The sequence below is a fragment of the Pseudophryne corroboree genome, chromosome 3 (assembly GCF_028390025.1).
Source record: "Pseudophryne corroboree isolate aPseCor3 chromosome 3, aPseCor3.hap2, whole genome shotgun sequence".
In the NCBI taxonomy this organism is placed as follows: Eukaryota; Metazoa; Chordata; class Amphibia; order Anura; family Myobatrachidae; genus Pseudophryne; species Pseudophryne corroboree.
This window is the reverse complement of record NC_086446.1, coordinates 523,947,057-523,964,408: the sequence shown is the minus strand read 5'-3', so window position 1 is coordinate 523,964,408 and position 17,352 is coordinate 523,947,057. Positions and strand designations below refer to the sequence as shown.

Sequence of the window (17,352 nt, the reverse complement as noted above, 5' to 3'; positions counted from 1 at the left end):
GCAGTGCTGTGCGCTACCTTGGTGAAGACCGAAGTATTCTGCCGCCGATTTTCCGGACCTCTTCTTGCTTCTGGCTCTGTAAGGGGGACGGCGGCGCGGCTCCGGGAACGAACACCAAGGCCAGTTCCATGCGGTCGATCCCTCTGGAGCTAATGGTGTCCAGTAGCCTAAGAAGCCCAAGCTAGCTGCAAGCAGGTAGGTTCGCTTCTTCTCCCCTTAGTCCCTCGATGCAGTGAGCCTGTTGCCAGCAGGTCTCACTGTAAAATAAAAAAACCTAAAATAAACTTTCTTTCTAGGAACTCAGGAGAGCCCCTAGTGTGCATCCAGCTCAGCCGGGCACAGAAATCTAACTGAGGTCTGGAGAAGGGTCATAGTGGGAGGAGCCAGTGCACACCAGATAGTACCTAATCTTTCTTTTAGAGTGCCCAGTCTCCTGCGGAGCCTGTCTATTCCTCATGGTCCTTACGGAGTTCCCAGCATCCACTAGGACGTCAGAGAAATATGGTGTGTGTGCCCACTTTGCCAGTGTATTTCATGCCCAAAACAGTGTTAGGCCAGGCAAAATACAAGTGGGTCATATGTAAGGGAACCTACTCTGTTGATTTCAGGTGTCAATTTTGTGACCCAAGACTCATTAACCCTTGCAAAACTGAATGATCTGAATAAGAAGCTGGCGTTCGAATAAGAAGTGAATAAGAAGCTAGAGCTTGAATAAGAAGTGAATAAGAAGCTGGCTGAATAAGAAGCTAACTTCAGCCTCGTTGGTATGTGTGTGTATATGTAGGGGGGCACCAACATTTATTATGCCTCCGGACGACTGGGACGAATTTACGCCACTGCCCATAGTAATGCTATTCTGAAAGTGATATACGAAGATGCTATTTCAGCAAACAAAACATCGCTGCATAAAGTGCCCAGAGGAAGCAGAGAAAGTAACTATGTCATTATTAGCATAACATTGACCATACCTATTAACTGAGCGTCTGTGCCAGGACCTTGGACATAAAACAGTGTGCATTACAGAGGCAATCCCTGTGCGCTGTACTCCTGCACAGGCAGTGACATATACAACGTTGCCCGGGGATCTTCTCGTTCTCACTGTGATCAGGGTCATGTGCTTTCAGCGCTTGATACATCCAGACTGTGGCAGACCATACAATCAATCTCAGATCGCAAAGCATTTCTGGTTGTGTGGGAGGAGAGAGTTCTCGACTGTGCTACAGGAGGCGATTGGACCAATTTTTCCCTCTGGATTCACCACTACTACACAGTAAATGTGCGGACAGATAGGGATTATGCACTGAGGGAGGTCTTGTGGGGGGAACCAGGGCTCATGTCCCATCCTGGACAATATTTATCCAGTGTTACTATGGTACGATGCTGGGATTGAAAAGGGAACATTATGCTATCTGTGTCCTGCATTATAAAGGTAGGGATTTAGTTATGTGCATGTACTGTGTTTCAGAATTTATGCAGACATAATAAATGCGTTATTGTGAACGATGTCCTATAATATCCTATCCCCACTGCCCTCTTGCTGATCCAAGTCATCCTTCATGTTGTCCCTCTTGTGGGGTCCACTCATTTTCTCCTGAAATGGTTCTATAAATAGCCAGTGCTTAAAAAAATCAATAGATTAATAGCCTCCCTGTGTAATATATCTAGTACATGGTAGTATGTTGTGCTTATTACTGTGCATGGTAATCTGTGCCACTTGTATTTAAAGGTACGTGGGTAAAAGATCGACAGTACACATACCTCCCAACATGACCCTCTCCAGGAGGGATACAATGCTCTGCTTCTGGACTTTTCTTGTAATTTAAGATTGCCGTCACCTGTGTTGAATAGGTAAATAAATAAGAAAGGTGTTTCAGCACAGGTGATGGCAATCATACATTAAGAGAAATGTCCAGGAGCAGAGCATTCTGTCCCTCCTGGAGAGGGTCATGTCGGGAGGTATGAGTGTATAGGTTGACACCATGAGTGGAATTCAATTGATTATTGTGTCCAATCTACTGGCTAAAGTGACAGGAGATCACAAAGGTGATATTCAATTGTGTACTGTTATCGCACCCCTAGATGTTGAGTTTAGCCACTTTATGCTGCCAAACCCAACCAAAGTGCTGGCCGCTATAACGAAAAGTGCAGTTTGGGCACCAAATGGGTCACTTTTTGAGCATTTCAGCTCTCCACCCCTGGTGTGTGTGAGCTAAAATGCAGACCCTGGCAGCCATCACGCCACGAATGGAGCTACAATTGAATAGCCCCGTTTGGGCACCGCCGCCACCTAGGGTCTACCGGGATAAGAGTTGAATTCTGCCTCATATGGTCGACATGTATTAGGTCAACAGGGTCAAAAGGTTGACCTGAAAATGCTTGACACGTTTTTTCTAAATTTTTTAGGTTAGGCACTAGGTGGAGGGTAAGGCTATCTAAGGGGACGGTTCGGGTTAGATTTGAGCTTAAAAAAAACAACTGTGTCAACCATTTTCATGTCGACATTTTGAATCTGTCGACCTTCAATCTGTCAAACTTTTACACCTGTTGACCTTTTGTACATGTCGGCCATATGGTGTCGACCTATACATTGTCAGTCTTTTTATCCACACCTGTATATAACCGTGAGGATCTCATACATGCACATGTTTGTTTATCCTAATATATTGTATTTTTATATTATTTTAGTCTCCTACATTATCCTTTCTTAGAAGACTGCGCTGTTTCTCCTCTTCAGTCCTGTGTGCTGGAAAAGGAACTTCTGCTGACACATCATCATTCGGAAGCATTGATGAAGGAGTGGCTAGGGGGAGCCACAACTCTACTACCATTGTGAGCACCAGTGCATTACAGGATGGGGAATCACGCCTTGCAGAGTCGCAGGTTGTTAATGGGCCCCCGCTTCCGCTCCCTCCCACCCACTGCTGTATGAGTGGGTGCCATAACTGTGTGTGGATTGCTTATGCAGAGGAGCTGCTACAACTGTATAAAGATGGAGGGGAGAAAGCTCTCAGTGCCCTTGATATGCAAATAGATGACGAGAACATTAAGATGTTCATAAAGATGGAAATACGATTCAGAATGAAATCTAGCACTACCTAAACTAATGTATTCAGTGTTGCAGGAACTTATTCCAATGCACTCAGCTATGGTGTATTTATCTTCCTCTTTATGAGGCACTGACAATGGTCATGTCCCCATCATATAGTAGGGCAGTGTGCAAGCCTTCTGTAGTGTATGAAAGACTCTTAACCTAGGTCTTGGGACCTAAAAGTCTGATAACAAGTTTTTCTTTTTTTTTCACTTTACAAACCTATTCTGTGCTATAATTTAATAGTAGTATTTTAATATTTGTAAACTGAACAAATATATATGTTTAAAATTGTACAGTGATTAAAATGAAGTAAAGTAGTAATTTAAAATGTAAAGGTTGGCTCAGAGCTGGCTAAAGCCTCTGTACACACGGGGAGAGATGTGTGCTGAGCGATCTATTAGTGACCGCACAGCACTCATCTCTCCCCTCGCTCAGCACACAGCGCGATGTGTGCTGAGCGAGGGGGGGGGGGGGGTGCGCTCGTTTCACACAGTGCTGAAATGAGCGACCTGCTAGATTGTGCCTGCATGCAGGCCAATCTAGCACTGGCGGGGCCGAGCATCGCTATTGCATTGGGGCATACACACGGAGAGATCCGTACTTGAGTTCTAAGCAATTTGACTAGATTGCTTAGAACTTAAGCACGGATCTCTCGTGTGTACCCCCCTCAGCGATAGCGATGTGCGGGGACTGTCGCTCACTATCAGGTCGCTCATTTCAGCGCTGTGTGAAGGGAGCGCCCCCCACCACCACCTCGCTCAGCACACATTGCGCTGAGTGCTGAGCGGGGAGAGAGATGTGTTCTGAACGGTCTGTGATAGATCGCTGAGCACACATCTCTAGGTGTGTACCCCCCTTTAGTTCTAAGCAATCTATTTAGATCTTAACACTTGGGGGCAGGTACATTAATCGGAGGTATTCTATTAGCTACAGTAAATTCCCACAGCTAATGGATCCCATGGGGGCTAGCCAGATAGCCCTTACCTCTGGAAATTATCAGGGATCATGCTGAAGTGCGGAGGCACGCAAAGCAGAATGCCCGATAAGCAGCCCTATCAGCCCTGTTTTCCGTGGGTGCGGGAACTTATCCTGGATCACACGTGTTATTGTCCAAAAAAAGGGTAATTTATAGACGCTAAAAACTGGTGATAATTGGATAGCTCATTAATACTTTCAGGCTAAAATTGCGATATTAGCCTGTTTTTACTGTGCGGTACAGTACTGTCTGCAATAGGATACTACCCTAAGCAGAGAGAGATAAAGTACTAACCATGCAGCTCCTAAATGCCATGTTACAGGCTGTGTTTGAAAAATTATTGGAGCTGATTGGTCACTGCTTTATCTCTCCACTTTATCACTCTCCAAGGCTTAGTACATCTCCCCCTTGGAAAGCTACAGTATGTTATATATAAATATTGGTAAACAAATTAATACACAGATGTGTCCCCTATAAAAATTCTCCAGGAAAGAGGTGCACACATAAACAGTATGTAGACTTTCTGAAAACCAAATGATACAAAAGAGAATTTCTCCTTAGGTTCATGCGGTGAGAGAGTATACCATGTGTACTCACTGAAGGCCTAATTCATGTCTGTACGTTATGCCAATGTTCACGCAACTGAGTCATTATCGGCAGACTGTGCATGCAGTGTGATCGCGCTGCATACGTGCCAAGGTACCTTGCGAAGCAGCTTGCAGTGATATTTTTAACTCGTAGTGATTGACAAGAAGGGACTATTTGGGGAAGGTAACTGGGAGTGGCAGTATAAATGCAGTAATATGGCTGTTTTCAGGGAGTGTATCTGCCTTTAGCTGCACTCACATACTTACAGATACATGGCTCCAGCGTCGCAACTGCTGCGTCCAGCCTGCGTAACCATAGACTCACTCGAGAAGCAATGTTCCTTTTTATTGCACCGGTGCCGAGTATGCATACGCAGTTGCCGAGGATTGTGTACAAGGCTCCAGTGGACGTCTATTTTCTTTTCTGGGCAGCAGCTTCACTCACAATAATTTGCAAGGCCGTATCCTGAAAAATCGCAGCTGCGTAGGCATGTGCATACAAACATGAATTAGGCCCTTTGCTTCTTTCTGCAGTAGATGTTTTGAGTAGTACTTCAGATGCAGATGTTCTTGCTGCTGTTGCTATCTTTTGCCTTACGCAATTGCGATTATATGCTAATATGGACAAAAGTTAACCTGAGCATAGGGACACCCGCTGCTGTCGCATAATTTCTTTCCAACAGTGTATAATTGCTGGGTGTGGTTCATCAAATCGACAGTGTCTAGGTCGACAATGTTTAGGGCGACCACTATAGGTCGACAGTCACTAGGTCGACATGGATGAAAGGTCGACAGGGTTTCTAGGTCGACATGTGCTAGTTCGACAGGTCTAAAGGTCGACATGAGGATTTTTTTTTTTTTTTGGTGTCGTTTTCTTCGTACAGTGACCGTGATCCCAAATGAGTGCACTGCGTCCCCTCGCATGGCTCGCTTCGCTCGCCATGCTTCGGGCATGGTGCCTTTGCTCCGCTACCGCTTCGCTAGGCACACTTTACCGTTCCAATCGTAGTCCACGTGGATCGTTAAGTATGAAAAAATCCCCCCCCAATTTTTTTTTTTTTAAACTAATGTCGACCTTTAGACCTGTCGACCTAGAAACCCTGTCTTCCTTCCATCCATGTCGACCTAGTGACTGTCTACCTATAGTGGTCGACCTAAACATTGTCGACCTAGACACTGTAGATCTACAGACCGGATCCCATAATTGCTGATACATTTGTACCATCAACAGAAATCGGAACATGTCGCAGAGTCTGAGATCCTCTGTAGATGCGCAGGCTGAGCTGCTCTCCCGGAACGCTGAGGGCTCTCCAGTAGCAAATAAAATCACACTGGTAATTTGTACATGCCCAGGAAATGCCGTCTGAACGGCCACGACATGCTGAATTTGGCCAACCACTCTCCGTTGCCACCCTCAAACGCTGTCTTCGGGGGCTATTCAAATGTTTGTTCTTTAGTGATAATTAAAGGGCCCCCATTGTTGTTGTTCAATTGTTCTTGGAGCCCTTTAATTATCGCGCCCAGTTAGACAGGGTTTAGCCGCGTAAAGCTGCAAAAAAACCTCTAAACTAATGGACGCGATGGGGTAAAGTCCTGTTTTGTTGCCCAAACAGCTGACTTTTCACACATTTCAGCTCGCAGCCTCCGGAGGTGTGAGCTGAAATGTGACTGCTGAGGCTAATGGGCGTCTGATCGGAGCAACATTTGAATAGCTCCAGTAGACGCCCATTAGTATTCCACACCTCACAAACATTTGAATAGCCCCCATCATGTCACTCACTTTGCAACTAAGTCCTCGGTGAGACCGCAATCGCAATTATCGCCCTGCATGTGCACACTATGGCTCAGGTGCATGCGCAGTAAGAAAACATTGGATGGTTTGCTTACAAAACCATTGCAACCGCATCTGAATCAGATCCACAGTGAAATGTTATTTATTTTAAAAGTAATGTATGCTTTGTACTCTTCTGAGAGTAAAATAAATGTACAGCCGTGTCGGTTGTGTTGCACAAAAGTAATATATCTACATTTTACACTTGACTGCTACTGTTATTTGGCTCTCTGTGTTATATTTCACTTTTAGATGCCTGTTCATTATCACTAATGGGACCAATACACACGTAGTGACAGTAGTTAATACTGCAGCACAAGTATTATTTTACCTGTTTCCCACATTCAGGGCCTAATTCAGCATGAGTTGTAGTTTTGCAAAAAATCGCAAAACTATAACTCCTTCCACTAACATGCGGGGGAGCTGCTCAGGTCAAGACCGCATGCCGGGTCATTTACTCCCTCCCACCACTCCACCCCCCCCTTCTCTCCTCTTTTGGGTAGCCCCCTGCCTTCGAAGCCTAGCTGCAAAGGCAATCGCCGGGCCGCCATGTTTTGGGTTGTAGCGGCTGCGTGTGACGTCACGCAGCCTCCGCAGTCGTCTCCGCAAACGGTCTGGACACGTCTCTGTTGTCTGGACTGCGCATCAGTGCCACAACGACGCCCCATCACCACACTTTGACTGCAATCACAGTTTAAGTCCTCGCACATGCGCAGAAGTGCAGAAATCGCTGAATAGCGATTTCTGCACTTCAGCGATGTATGTTGAATCAGACCCTCATCTGTTTCCCAATCCTGTTACATACATTTAAATAAACATATCTAGAATTAGTGTTCATGCTATGATTTTTGTAAGGCAGGGAGCTGAAACTTAAGGAGGGCACACTTTAGTTTTGAAGGGTGCAATCATAGACGCAACATGACACATCTCTAAAGCTGTTACAGTGTATATACAGTTCTCAAAATAATATACTGCATATAGTCCGTGTGTAACATTATCTGTAATTTCTCTTACGTCCTAGAGAATACTGGGGTTCAATTTAGTACCATGGGGTATAGACGGGTCCACTAGGAGCCATGGGCACTTTAAGAATTTGATAGTGTGGGCTGGCTCCTCCCTCTATGCCCCTCCTACCTGAGTCAGTTTAGGAAATGTGCCCAGAGGAGCCGGTCACGCTTATGGAAGCTCCTGAAAAGTTTTCTGCATTTATTTTATATGTTTGATATTTTCAGGCAGGACTGGTTGGCACCAGCCTGTCTGCTTCGTGGGACTTATGGGGGGAACGGCCCAACCTCTTGATGGGTTAATGGTCCCGTTCCCCGCTGACAGGACACTGAGCTCCTGAGGGAACTATTCGCAAGCCCCACCACGGCAAGCATACATTCCCGCAGCACGCCGCCACCCCTAACAGAGCCAGAAGAAAGAAGAGTGGTGAATACTAAGCCGGCGTCCCAACTAGCGGGTCGCCGGCCATTAAGGCGGCATGAGGGTACGGAAACCACGGCTTCTAACCGGGGCGGAATGCGTCTCCAGACACAGTACACGGCTGCATCTCAGTACACTGTACACAGTGCCCACACTGGCAAAAACAGCCCTAAAACGGTTTTCCTTCCATTTTAAGCACCAGATTACCTCAGCCAGTATAAAAAAAGTGGGAAGACCGAATGCCATTGAAGGGCGGGGCTTTCACTATGAGCGAATCCAGCAGCTCACCAGCGCCATTTTCCCTCTGCAGTAGACACAGACACTGACTGACAGGGACGCGCAGCTCCTCCGGAGAGACTCCAAATTACCTCAGCGGTACCAGGGGGTCATAGCTGGGGGGAAGCGATTATTAGTGTACTAAGTCCCCTATCACGGTACTTAATCTGCGACCTGGCGAAGCTTGGCATTAGCGATAAGGGCACGGTGGGCGCTGGCTCCAAATAACTCTGTGTCTCCCTGAAGTGCTCTTTGTGGGTTAATTGTGCTTAACCTTTTCCTGTGTGTGTGCTGTCACATTTACATTATGTCAGGCAGAGAGTGTGTTTCTTGTACAGCAAAATGTTCCTCTTCACCAGGGGCACACTACTGGGTACTCAGGGCAGTGCACCTTCCCAGAATAGCGGGGCTGAACCAGAGTGGGTAAATTCTATTAAGGGAATGATGTCAAATATTTCTACAAAGCTATCCCGCAATAAGAAAGACGCAATACTTAAGACAGGCTGTGTCCCAAAACCAGCCCCTCAATCCCCTACCATTTGTCCGCAAAAACGATCTCTGGCCCATATCCTGCAGTCTGACGCTGACGGGTCAGACATGGAGGAGGGTGAGCTGGATTTGGAGGGGGGGATGCTACTCTGTCACAGGTAATAGAGGCTCTTATAGAGGCTATCAGATGTTCTGCAAATTCCTCATAAGGTGTCAGAGGAGTGTGAGGAATCGTATTTTAATGTAAAAAAGAAGTCCTCTGTCTCTTTTCCTGCTTCAAAGAAATTGAATACCCTGTTTGAAGAACCTTGGGAAAATCCTGATAAGAAATTTCAAATCCCTAAAAGGGTGCTCTCATCTTTTCCTCTAGAGGATAGGAAAAAATGGGAAAATCCACCGATAGTGGACGCATCAGTTTCCAGGCTGCCTCGTAAAATTGTATTGCCTGTCCCTGGTGCAGCCTCCCTAAAATATACAGCTGATCATAAAATTGAGACTACACTCAAATCATTGTACACAGCTGCTGGGGTGGACCAAAGACCCACTATTGCATGTGCGTGGATCACAAAAGTCATTGCTAAATGGTCAGGTAACCTAATTGATGGGTTAGATCCCTTGTCTAGGGGGGATGTTGTTTTACTCCTGCAGCATATACAGGACTCTGCAAACTTTATGGTGGAAGCCATAAAAGAGATTGGTTTGCTCAATGCACACACGACCGCTATGGCAGTGTCAGCAAGCAGGGGCTTGTGGCTACGCCAGTGAATAGCTGATGCGGACTCCAGGAAAAACGTGGAGGCCTTGTTTGGAGATGAACTAGACAAATGGATCTCCAAAGCTACGGCGGGTAAGTCTACGTATCTTCCTTCCGCAGCTCCCCCAGCCAGGAGAGCTTACTCAGCTTCAAATTTTCAGTCCTTTCGGACTGCCAAGTTTAAGGGAAAATCCAGAGGTGCTTCTACGTCTTCCAGAGGTGCAAGCGGTTAACCACGCAAACCAGCACCTGCAGGTGCTCAGGAACAGAGCTCTGCTTCCTCAAAGCCTTCAGCATGACGGTGGACCACGATGCCTGGAGGGCTGTCAGGTGGGAGCCCGACTAAAATTCTTCATTCACATCTGCTCAAGTTCGGCCGGGATCCCTGAGTCATAGATCTTATTTCTCTAACGTCCTAAATGGATGCTGGGAACTCCGTAAGGACCATGGGGAATAGCGGCTCCGCAGGAGACTGGGCACAACTAAAGAAAGCTTTAGGAATACCTGGTGTGCACTGGCTCCTCCCTCTATGACCCTCCTCTAGACCTCAGTTAGAATTTTGTGCCCGGCCGAGCTGGATGCACACTAGGGGCTCTCCTGAGCTCTTAGAAAGAAAGTAATATTTAGGTTTTTTATTTTCAGTGAGATCTGCTGGCAACAGACTCACTGCTACGAGGGACCTAGGGGAGAGAAGCGAACCTACCTGCTTGCAGCTAGCTTGGACTTCTAGGCTACTGGACACCATTAGCTCCAGAGGGATCGAACACAGGCCCAGCCTCGGTCGTCCGGTCCCGGAGCCGCGCCGCCGTCCCCCTAGCAGAGCCAGAAGCAAGAAGACGTTCCTGGAAATCGGCGGCAGAAGACTTCGGTCTTCATTAAGGTAGCGCACAGCACTGCAGCTGTGCGCCATTGCTTCCCATGCACACCTCACACTCCGGTCACTGATGGGTGCGCCATTGCTCCCCAGGCACACCACATACTCCGGTCACTGATGGGTGCTGGGGGGGGGGGGGGGGCGCCCTGGGCTGCAATATAAGTACCTTACTTGGCAAATTAACACATAATATAGCCTTTAAGACTATATATGTGTAAAATCCCCTGCCATAACTGTATAAAAAAAGCGGGAGAAGCCAGCCGAAAAAGGGGCGGGGCTATCTCCCTCAGCACACTGGCGCCATTTTCCCTCACAGCTCCGCTGGAAGGATCGCTCCCCAGGCTCTCCCCTGCAGTTCCAGACTACATAGGGTAAAAAAAGAGAGGGGGGCACTAATTTTAGGCGCAACCTGTGTTATATAAGCAGCTATAAGGGGAAAAATCACTGTGTAGTGTGTATCCCTGTTTTATACAGCGCTCTGGTGTGTGCTGGCATACTCTCTCTGTCTCCCCAAAGGGCTTTGTGGGGTCCTGTCCTCAGTCAGAGCATTCCCTGTGTGTGTGCGGTGTGTCGGTACGGCTGTGTCGACATGTTTGATGAGGAGGCTTATGTGGAGGCGGAGCGGGGTCGACACCTGAGTGGATGGATATGTGGAAGGAATTACGCGACAGTGTCAACTCCTTACAGAAAAGGTTTGACGACATAGCAGATGTGGGACAGCCGGCTTCTCAGCCCGTGCCTGCCCAGACGTCTCAAAAGCCATCAGGGGCTCTAAAACGCCCGCTACCGCAGATGGCAGACACAGATGTCGACACGGATACTGACTCCAGTGTCGACGATGATGAGACTAGTGTACATTCCAATAGAGCCACCCGTTACATGATTACGGCAATGAAAAATGTGTTGCACATTTCTGATATTACCCCAGGTACCACAAAAAAGGGTATTATGTTTGGGGAGAAAAAACTACCAGTGGTTTTTCCCCCTTCTGATGAATTAAATGAAGTGTGTGAAGAAGCGTGGGCTTCCCCCGATAAGAAACTGGTAATTTCAAAAAAGTTACTAATGGCGTACCCTTTCCCGCCAGAGGATAGGTCACGTTGGGAGACATCCCCTAGGGTGGATAAAGCGCTCACACGCCTGTCAAAGAAGGTGGCACTACCGTCTCCGGACATGGCCGCCCTAAAGGAGCCTGCTGATAGGAAGCAGGAGGCTATCCTGAAGTCTGTTTATACACACTCCGGTATTATACTGAGACCAGCCATTGCTTCAGCATGGATGTGCAGTGCTGCAGCTGCGTGGTCAGATTCCCTGTCAGAAAATATTGATATCTTAGACAGGGACACTATATTGCTAACCATAGAGCATATTAAAGACGCAGGCTTATACATGAGAGATGCACAGAGGGATATTTGCCGGCTGGCATCTAAAATAAGTGCAATGTCCATTTCTGCCAGGAGGGGTTTATGGACTCGGCAGTGGACAGGGGATGCAGATTCTAAAAGGCACATGGAAGTTTTGCCTTACAAGGGTGAGGAGTTGTTTGGGGATGGTCTCTCGGACCTAGTTTCCACAGCGACAGCTGGGAAGTCAGCATTTTTACCCCATGTTCCCTCACAGCCAAAGAAAGCACCGTATTATCAGGTACAGTCCTTTCGGCCCCAGAAAGTCAAGCGGGTTAAAGGCGCGTCCTTTCTGCCCAGAGGCAGAGGTAGAGGGAAAAAGCTGCAGCATACAACCAGTTCCCAGGAACAAAAGCCCTCCCCCGCTTCCTCTAAGTCCACCGCATGACGCTGGGGCTCCACAGGCGGATCCAGGTACGGTGGGTGCCCGTCTCAAGAATTTCAGCGACCAGTGGGCTCGCTCACGGGTGGATCCCTGGATTCTACAAGTAGTATCTCAGGGGTACAAGCTGGAAGTTGAGACGTCTCCTCCTCGCCGTTTCCTCAAATCTGCCTTGCCAACAGCTCCCCCGGACAGGGAGGCAGTGCTGGAGGCAATTCACAAGCTGTATTCGCAGCAGGTGATAGTCAAGGTACCCCTCCTTCAACAAGGAAGGGGTTACTATTCCACAATGTTTGTGGTACCGAAACCGGACGGTTCGGTGAGACCCATTTTAAATTTGAAATCCTTGAACACCTATATAAAAAGGTTCAAGTTCAAGATGAAATCGCTCAGGGCGGTTATTTCAAGCCTGGAGGAAGGGGATTACATGGTATCACTGGACATCAAGGATGCTTACCTACATGTCCCCATTTACCCTCCTCACCAGGAGTACCTCAGATTTGTGGTACAGGACTGTCATTACCAATTCCAGACGTTGCCGTTTGGTCTGTCCACGGCACCGAGGGTATTTACCAAGGTAATGGCCGAAATGATGATACTCCTTCGGAAAAAGGGAGTTTTAATTATCCCGTACTTGGACGATCTCCTTATAAAGGCGAGGTCCAGGGAGCAGTTGTTGGTCGGGGTAGCACTATCTCGGGAGGTGCTACAACAGCACGGTTGGATTCTGAATATTCCAAAGTCACAGCTGGTTCCTACGACACGTCTACTATTCCTGGGGATGGTTCTGGACACAGACCAGAAAAGGGTGTTTCTCCCGGAGGAGAAAGCCAAGGAGTTGTCATCTCTAGTCAGAGATCTGCTGAAACCAAAACAGGTGTCGGTGCATCACTGCACGCGAGTCCTGGGAAAAATGGTAGCTTCCTACGAAGCAATTCCATTCGGCAGGTTCCATGCAAGAATCTTTCAGTGGGATCTGTTGGACAAGTGGTCCGGATCGCATCTTCAGATGCATCGGCTGATAAACCTGTCTCCAAGGACCAGGGTGTCTCTGCTGTGGTGGCTGCAGAGTGCTCATCTTCTAGAGGGCCACAGATTCGGCATACAGGACTGGGTCCTGGTGACCACGGATGCCAGCCTTCGAGGCTGGGGGGCAGTCACACAGGGAAGAAACTTCCAAGGACTATGGTCAAGCCAGGAGATTTCCCTATACATAAATATTCTGGAGCTAAGGGCCATCTACAATGCCCTAAGTCAGGCAAGACCCCTGCTTCAAAACCAGCCGGTACTGATCCAGTCAGACAACATCACGGCGGTCGCCCATGTAAACCGATAGGGCGGCACAAGAAGCAGGATGGCGATGGCAGAAGCCACAAGGATTCTCCGATGGGCGGAAAATCACGTGTTAGCACTGTCAGCAGTGTTCATTCCGGGAGTGGACAACTGGGAAGCAGACTTCCTCAGCAGGCACGACCTCCACCCGGGAGAGTGGGGACTTCATCCAGAAGTCTTTCAGCTGATTGTCAACCGTTGGGAACGGCAACAGGTGGACATGATGGCGTCCCGCCTCAACAAAAAGCTAGAAAGATATTGTACCAGGTCGAGAGACCCTCAGGCAATAGCTGTGGACGCTCTGGTGACACCGTGGGTGTACCAGTCGGTTTATGTGTTCCCTCCTCTTCCTCTCATACCCAAGGTACTGAGGATAATAAGAATAAGAGGAGTAAGAACTATACTCATTGTTCCGGATTGGCCAAGAAGAGCTTGGTACCCAGATCTTCAAGAAATGATCTCAGAGGACCCATGGCCTCTGCCGCTCAGACAGGACCTGCTGCAGCAGGGGCCCTGTCTGTTCCAAGACTTACCGCGGCTGCGTGTGACGGCATGGCGGTTGAACGCCGGATCCTGAAGGAAAAGGGAATTCCGGAGGAAGTCATCCCTACGCTGATTAAAGCTCGGAAAGAAGTGGCCGCAAACCATTATCACCGCATATGGCGGAAATATGTTGCGTGGTGTGAGGCCAAGAAGGCCCCAACGGAGGAATTTCAGCTGGGCCGTTTTCTGCACTTCCTACAGTCAGGGGTGACTATGGGCCTAAAATTGGGTTTGTCACAACTGAGGGCCTGAGCTGACGGGGGGCAGCCTCAGTTGTAGGGGCTGAGATGTACCGGAACCTGGGAGGTTGTATCAGACCCCTGGACATGTAAGTAACATGAATAATAACTGCCCGAAGGCGTGACCACGACAACTTGGATAAAAGTCAATGATGTTTATTATGACAACTCCGCAACACAGCAGCAGTAAAAGAAAACGTAAAAGTCAGCAAAGAATAAATACAGTTCCTGGGTACTACAGGATGGCAGGAGCCACAGGGCACTGGTAGTGTGAGATAGTTCTTATGATCTTCTAGATGGAAAGTCCTTACCAGGCCCGACTGTAGCAATGGAGATAACCCAGGATTGTGCCAGCTGGTGTTCCAGGAAAAGCTGGGTTGCTGAAGATAAAACAGCTGCTGTGGATACTGGCTGGAACCAGACTGTTGTTAGCACGGAGTGGATACTGGCTGGAACCAGTTAAATAATAAATGAACTTGGGAGCGATGAAATATGAACTGAAATGTAGAACTTGAGAGCGGAGAAATAATAATACCGGTGGAGAGTGGTAAAGTGTAGAAAGGACACCGGCCCTTTAAGGGAAGCTGTACTCTGCTGGAAGCTGAGCTGGAAGCAGGTAATGTTGTAGCTGGAAACAGATGAATCCACAATGGATTGGAGAGTCAGGCTACACCGCAGGTGGAATGCTGGTGCGGGTCTCTATGGTGGAAGTCTTGAGACAGGAGCTGGAACCTGGAAGACAATCACAGGAGAGAGACAAACAGGAACTAGGTTTGACAACCAAAGCACTGACGCCTTCCTTGCTCAGGCACAGTGTATTTATACCTGCAGCAAGGAAGGGATTGGCTAGGCAATTATGCAGATTATCAATACTGAGAACAGATTGGTGGAAATGATCAGCTGACAGAATCCAAGATGGCTGCGCCCATGCAGACACTTGGAGGGAAGTTTGGTTTGTAATCCATGTGGTAATGAAAACAGTAATGGCGGCGCCGGCCACCGGAGACAGGAGGCGCCAGGCTGACAGATGCACATCCAACCACGCGGACACAGCGGAGGCCGCGGCTGACGTAATCGCCACTCAGACACTCTGCATGCAGAAGTTCAGGGACGGCGGCGGAGGCCGCGGGAGACGCCATGCCAGGTGTAATATGGCGTTTACTGTGACAGCGTCCCAGAGTGACAGGAGAGGATACAGGAATGTACACATCAGGATAACAGATGGAATCCGGTCCTGGAGCGCTGAGCCAGCCTTAGGAGGCATCTGATGGGTAAGAAATGGCGTCCAGATACCCGGATCGTGACAGCACCCCCCCCTTTAGGAGTGGCCCCAGGACACTTCTTTGGCTTTTGAGGAAACTTGGAATGGAATCTCCGGACCAAGGCAGGAGCATGGACATCAGAAGCATTGGTCCATGAACGTTCCTCAGGACCATAACCTTTCCAGTCAATAAGATATTGTAGTTGACCGTAACGGTGACGTGAGTCCAGGATCTTGGCCACTTCATACTCAATGCCTCGTTGAGTTTGGACTTTCGGAGTTGGAGGAAGTGAGGAATGAAACCGATTCAAGATCAGCGGTTTCAACAGGGAAACATGGAATGTCCTGGGTATTTTTAAGAAGGGAGGCAACTGGAGTCTGTAAGCAACAGGATTGATGACTTGTTCAATCTTGAAAGGACCGATATAGCGAGGTGCAAACTTCATACTGGGAACTCTTAACCTCAAATTCTTCGTGGATAACCATACCCGATCACCCACCTTGAGAGCAGGAACTGCTCGACGCTTCTTATCCGCAAACTTCTTGTACCTGAACGATGCCTTGAGCAGAGCTGATCGTACGCTCTTCCAGATATTGGCAAACTGATGCAAGGTGATATCTACTGCGGGAACAGAAGTTGCTGGAAGCGGTTGGAACTCAGGGACTTTAGGGTGGAATCCAAAGTTAGTGAAGAATGGTGTTGAAGCAGATGAAGAATGATACTGGTTGTTATGACAGAACTCGGCCCAGGGAAGTAATTGAACCCAGTCATCTTGAGAGGAGGACACATAGATGCGGAGGAAGGCCTCCAAGTCCTGATTCACCCTCTCGGTTTGACCATTGGTCTGAGGATGGTAAGCCGTGGAAAACTTTAGCTTGACTTGGAGGACTTGACATAAACTTCGCCAGAATTTGGCTGTGAATTGAACTCCTCGATCTGAGATAATTTCTTCAGGAAGACCGTGGAGTCGGAAGATCTCTTGTATGAATACTTGAGCCAACTTGGAAGCTGACGGAAGACCGGTGAGAGGAATGAAGTGTGCCATCTTGGTGAACCGGTCAACTACCACCCAGATGGTATTGAACTTGTTGCACATGGGTAAGTCTGTAATGAAATCCATCGACAAGTGGGTCCATGGTCGACGGGGAACGGATAGTGGAACCAGTTGCCCCGCAGGCGACTGGCGGGATACTTTATGTTGGGCACACTTTGGGCAAGATGCAATAAACTCCAAGACGTCCTTTTTCAGAGTTGGCCACCAATAGGACCTAGAGATAAACTCCAGGGTTTTTTGGATACCTGTATGTCCGGCAAAACGGGAAGCATGGGCCCAATGCATGAGCTTCTTCCTTAGCATCGGCTTCACAAAACTTTTCCCTGATGGGGGCGTAGAGTCCATCCCTACCGTGGAGAATGCCAACGGATTTATAATAGGATGCTTGTCTGAAGACTCTGACTCATTTTCTTGCTCCCATGAGCGGGAAAGGGCATCTGCCTTGCGATTCTGAGAGCCCGGACAGAACTGGAGTTTAAAGTCGAACCTGGAAAAGAAAAGTGCCCATCTGGCCTGACGAGGGTTGAGACATTGTGCGCCCTTCAGGTATAAAAGGTTCTTGTGGTCTGTAAGTATGGTGATTGAATGAGAAGCTCCCTCCAACAGATACCTCCACTCTTCTAGAGCGAGCTTGATGGCTAGCAACTCCTGGTCGCCAATGGCATAGTTGCGCTCAGCTGGGGAGAACTTCCGGGAGAAGAAACTGCAAGGGTGTAAATGGCCATCTTTAGCCCTCTGAGATAACACCGCTCCTACTCCAACGGAGGAGGCATCCACCTCTAAGATGAAAGGAGAGTCGATGTCAGGCTGTTTCAGAACAGGCGCAGAGATGAA

The 17,352-nt window shown here is 48.2% G+C and overlaps 2 protein-coding genes across 3 annotated transcripts in view; one reads left to right on the top strand and one right to left on the bottom strand.

Moving 5' to 3' along the window:
* Nucleotides 1-1,162, bottom strand: part of CCDC137 (coiled-coil domain containing 137) — a 69,207-nt gene extending 68,045 nt beyond the window's left edge. For both annotated transcript variants that reach the window (XM_063961127.1, XM_063961126.1), the window contains exon 1: nt 969-1,162. The gene's annotated coding sequence lies outside the window, so the exon portion shown is untranslated. The remainder of the gene's footprint in view (nt 1-968) is intronic.
* Nucleotides 1,163-2,743: 1,581 nt separating this feature from the next.
* Nucleotides 2,744-17,352, top strand: part of PDE6G (phosphodiesterase 6G) — a 127,499-nt gene continuing 112,890 nt past the window's right edge. The window contains exon 1 of the mRNA XM_063961128.1: nt 2,744-2,829. The gene's annotated coding sequence lies outside the window, so the exon portion shown is untranslated. The remainder of the gene's footprint in view (nt 2,830-17,352) is intronic.